The following is a 6,000-nucleotide window of genomic DNA, read 5'->3' as shown; positions in this document are numbered from 1 at the left end:
ATAAACGAGACGAATTAGGGAACCATGATAACCATGAAAATCCCCCTGTGTCCTGATGTCATTTGCTTTATTGGTATCTTTATATCTGGATGAAGCATATTACGATGATGAAGATGAAGAAGAATTCAGATAATTATGGTGATTATGATGGTGTTGTTGTTGATGATTATGATGATCTGAATATTGGTGATGATGAATCATGTTGCGATAACAACATGTAAAGTGAGATGTATCACTTCTACGTCTAGTTTTGATGAATTAAGAGGGATGATGATGATGATAATGACGATGACGACGACGACGACGATGGTTATGAAGAACAATCTTGAGATATCTACACATATATATATCACATCTGCTTCTAGTTCTGATGAATTAAGAAGGATGATGATGATAATGATGATTATGACGTCGACGACGATGATTATAAAGAACAATCTTGAGATATCTACACATAGATATATCACATCTGCTTCTAGTTCTGATGAATTAAGAAGGATGATGATGATAATGATGATTATGACGTCGACGACGATGATTATAAAAAACAATCTTGAGATATCTACACATAGATATATTATATCTGCTTCTAGTTCTGATGAATTAAGAAGGTTGATGATGATAATGACGATGATGACGGCGACGATGATTATGAAGAAAAATCTTGAGATACCTACATATAGATATATCACACCTGCTTCTAGTTCTAATGAAACAACAGGGACAATGTTGATGATAATGATGATGATGATGATGACGACGACGGTGATTATGAAGAACAATCTTGAGATATCTACATATAGATATATCACATCTGCTTCTTGCAAGGGTGAATCCATAAAGTGATGATGATATGACCTCCGCATGCCGACGATGACAATGATAACTACCCATTCATATAGAATCTATATAAGTAAGTGAATGAGAACCCGTTGGCGCTTCTTTTGTCAAAGCAAATACATACGGAACTCTGCGAACGGGAAGCGAACCCGAACCTTTTGCGTGCCTCCATCCATCGCCCTAATAGAGGACAGGCCGGTGGGAACTGAGCAGCTTGGGATGTAAGATTTATTGGGCTATCGCTGTCAACCACTGTCTCAAGTCAGACATCTTCTTTGTCAGTGCAAGATGGCGACGTTTCCGTCCAACGCCACATTGATCAGTTTTATCGCTATCTCAGCCAGTCTTAACTATCTTGACTGGACGCCTCGATGATTAATTAATCTTGTGTGATATCTCAACCACCAATATTTGTGGTGAAGTATAGTTGTACCGGATTCGATAGCCTATATAACATTTGTATTATTATTGTACGGGTATCATTATCTCGTTTAGTGATTAAAGTGCTGTGAATATATAGACAATTATTTACTATGTCCAAATATTTTATATCTTATCCTCAAATGTCACATATAGCCAATGGGAGGTCACAGTAACTATTTTGTAGGACAACTTGTGGGCCCCCAGATGATCATACACTGTTACCTCATTGAAGTCCCAGCGTGAAGTTCCAGCATGAAGTTCCAGCATGAAGTTATAGGCAAAAAAACTCATCGTTTTTCATTTCAGCGTATCAAGAATAATTGTCACAGCTTAAAATCCCATAGGCTTGAAAGATAGGGAGGGACAATCCGAACATTTAAACATACTGGAATCTGCATAATTGTAAAAAGTCATCGGAGTTTTACAACTTTCTCTCAATCCCATTCACGTTTGTGGATACAAATGTTTAAACTAGCAGTCCGAACTTCACCAAACTAATCAAGCACAAAAGGACACGAAAAATTTAACAATTCTATATATTGTAGGGTTTGTTCGTTTAGCTCGATTCTTACTGGATGGTTAAATCCTTTTGGACAAGTTGGGACTGCTGACTATTCGGCCTTGCCCATTCCACAAGTAAAGGTCTGCAAACTGGTATGTATATGTACAAAATAATGTAACGGTACTTTTAGCCACACCATTGTTTGAGATAATGTACTTAACTTCTACTCGCTAACCATCCACTCTCATATGATGTTTGTACATCACCGCATCCCCAACAAGTTTCAATATCACTGAAGGAATGCCCCCCACACACTTAACAGTATATCGTCCAATTAGCAGCACGGCCTCTCCAGCATTAACGGGTCTCAGGAACTGTACAGCAGCATTACAGGTAAAACAAACCAGAGCTGAATTCAATCTCCCGACAAATATGTTTCAGCCTCCTGCAATCAGTGTTGTTACTACCAAATATTGTAACCATTCGTATGAAACGAATGACACTGCAGGGAGCCACTCTGTGAGTATCAGGCCTGAAATTGATCATGCTCACTTTCACAGAGGAATAGACCCTCCGCTTTGTGCATTAGGGCAGCATCATTGGCTTTTGAATGCAACGAATGAGCACATGTTTACTTGGAGCAAAGGTTGAGAACGTTTACTCACAAAATCGGTGATGTAATTGTCATTAGAACTGACGTTACACTACTTCTCATGTTCATAAACGCGAGCACAGAAATCCTTTAGAAAAAGGGTAAATATAGCACGCTATGTCGTTCTGATCACATATATCGTAAAAAAGATCATTATTGACTATTATATTATATTATAGACATGGTACTAATAATTACAGTTCGCCTACGTTCTTATGCAAATATTAGCTTATATCGACCAAATGTAGCCAATATCATGGCACATTACACCATTGATAGATATTTGAAGATCTTGACTCAAGAAGATTTATTTAAATAGTTACTAGGATCAAACGTCGTCATTACAGATTTTATTCCTGTCATTCAGAGATCACCTTTAGCATCTCGTTAAACCTAGTGGTAAAAGGGTTACAATCGGATCATGTGTAAGTTTGACTGAGGACTTTCATTTTGGGGGCATATCATTTTTCAATGTTACAGATAGGGTTGACATTATTTTGAATAAGTCTCCCCTGGCATCATGATTTATGCTTCATGCTGATTGGTTAGTTCCGTTGTTTTCTTTGTTGGCGAAGAGTCCCCACAGCATCGTGACATCATTTGAATTTACGAAGGTTCTGAACTTATAAAATAATTCTCTCGGGACAGATATTACTTCTCGTGGCATGTTGACCGCCTCCGTGGTCTAGTGGTACAGCGTCCAACGGGAGAGCGGAAGGTCCGGGGTTCGATCCCCGGACCAAAAGACGTTAAAAGATGGTACTTGTTGTTACCCTTTGCTGGCGCTCGGCATTTAGGGGCTAAAACAAGGACTGGTCGGCTCGGAGTCAGTACACTGTGTCTGAGTGGGGTATTCATGTTAAACTGCGGCATGGTATCTCAGTGGCATGGGCTAGCACTATACATCAGTACCAGTCCGGACTACTACAAGCAGCCACACACACACGTGCATGCACGTCTCTATACAAGTGCAACTATCTTGGACGCGACGTTAAACCCAATTTCACCTCACCCATCTTGTGGCATGTGAGTTATTCTCTAAATACGTACAGCGAGTCGTGAAGTATAACTATTTTACCTTGCTTGTTAAAAGGGAGATTATTTTTCAGAATGCTGTATATTCCTAACCTTCAACATTTCATTAACCCTTCCTGATTGCACATCTACAAAATTAAAAGAAACGTTTACGCGAAATAATTTGTGTTATGTGGTCAAGTTTGGGAAACTAATGTCCGAAACCGTAATTTAACAAACCTAATAAGACATATTGACATTAAACAATCAGGACAAATGACTTTATGATTTTGCATTATATGCATTCGACAGGTAATTGACACCGCTTTAAGTGGCGACTGCTATTGACAGTGGACAAAGCGGCTATGTATGGGAGTTGGGATCACCTTCCTGGATAAACCTTCATATCACCTTTAGCACGTTTCTAATCAAGAGACATATCAAGATTATTCTTCCATTAGGCTATGTCAACATACGGTCCGATCAGTTTTGCTTGCTCGAAAAACACCCTCGGGGAGCGCCATTGCCATCCTCACTCACATCAATGTGATCAAACCACGATTGGTTTATCTGGGAACATGTCTTGCCAGCACCAATCCTGGGTGGTGTTTGGAAGATGTAGTTTAGATTATCTGAGTCTTTATAATTAAACACCTCCGTCTTATTTTTGAAAATCCTTTGCCTCGGGTTAGTATTATTGTTTTGTTTCACATTTGGCTATTTTTCACTCTTCTATTAAATATTCATTCTAGATTGTGAACTAAACTAATTAAATTGCTGGAAAAAGAAAGTATACACTTGAAAATAGAATTTAAGTAAAATAATACGAACGTTACTAAAACTTTAATAGTAGCCAAATCAATGCAAACGTGCAACTTCGATGCAAATATTAAATACACCACCATGACATAACCAGCTTTTGTTTGGGTCATTTTTGTCCGTCAGTTTACTACAGAGACTATATAATTCAGTATAGGTAATCACTTTTTTGTTCGTTATCTGCTACAGTAATTCCACGCTAAAAGAATGCAACTCGTTATTGGGTATTTGATGTATTTGGCTGTTGCGCTTTGCAATGTAATTTATCTTGTGAGTATGTGGATTACATTTAGTGTCGGCAATGAAATCTGCTTCTGGTGAATGCTTTCAGCAATGTTGAACTCATGTTGGTAGCCGGTGTCCCGGTATAAGCTCTCCCCTGTACAAATTCTCCCCCCGGAGATTTTATACCGGTACAGATTCTCCCCCGGAGAATCTGTTCTGAAATAAAATCTCCCCCGGGCGGATATATTTCGCGCCCCCCTCAGTATAAAGTCTCCCCCATGATTATTCGGTTTGTTGCAATGTCTTTAAATACTATGTTCTTTAAATAGTTATCTTTAATGTAAGGAGGGTTACTTTAAAAATAGATTATGAAATATGGTCATAATGAATTGATATTTCAGCATATTTTATTTGGTAACTGTACCTTCCATCCTACAATAATTATAAGACATAATAATACCAAACAAAGGATGGGAGACAAGAGTCTCTACAGAGTTTGTTGTTTCTAATGTTGTTTTCTGTATACATTTTTTTAATATACCAGTTTGAGTCTACATGTGAACACAATCGATAGTTGAAATGCTAGTCTCAGAAAAAAACATGAACTAATTCTCAAGAACTCTGATGTATAAGGTCACCTTCATCTTTGATTGACTGATGTATTTTCAATCTTTATTCAGCACTGAAGAGGCCACAGGCCTATAGTAGGAAGCATTAAGTTTATGAATAATCAGAATTGATTTTGACTCCATTAACTGTCATAAAGTATTCATAAAGTATCAGGGGTCATTTCAACTTGCAAAATGATTGACATAGTCCTTTATAGAGCGAGGATTGGGCTGTTTTCCCATCCGATTGACTGATATTACAACATTCACATGGTTTAGAATGGTACAATGAATGGTAACGCATGCAAATTACACTAATACGCGATATTTCATAAGAAAATATCATATCTCCGTTGAAACATAAAACCAATATTTATGAGTCTACATATTGATATAAGACTTTATCACTGTATCCAATTCCAAAATTTTAGATATAAACTTTCGGACAGTTCAGTTCAAAATTCTTCAACCTTTAATACATCGTATGATTTGTAGCTAGACGACGGGAATCTACAGTCTTGACTGTGTGTCTTCTTTGATGAGAATGTTTCTCACCGACCTTAGCGTGTAGGGGTGTGATGTCCTGGGCAGGAAATGACAGTGTTTTGACTACTCGTCTTTCATTAATTAACGTGTTTGGCATCCCTAATTAACCATTACTAAGTCATGTAAAACCAACACAGGATGTTTTCTGGAAGTGGACAATCGCGAATGTCATAGGGCTGACACGACACGTGTTAATAACTGTCCTAGAACTTCTAAAGTTACTAAACATTCTTTATATCTAACGACTAGTATTATATCTACCTATATACTACTTTATTATCTCATATTGCGGTAGTTAAAGAAAACACAGTGCTCAAAGTGAAGACCTTTTCACTCCACATTCTCAACATCGTCTCTATCAGAAGTGTTTG

This window comes from Haliotis rufescens, unplaced genomic scaffold (genome assembly GCF_023055435.1).
Source record: "Haliotis rufescens isolate VD_foot unplaced genomic scaffold, xgHalRufe1.0.p SCAF_7, whole genome shotgun sequence".
NCBI lineage: Eukaryota > Metazoa > Mollusca > Gastropoda > Lepetellida > Haliotidae > Haliotis > Haliotis rufescens.
The sequence above is the reverse complement of the archived record's forward strand: the minus strand, read 5'-3'. Positions refer to the sequence as shown.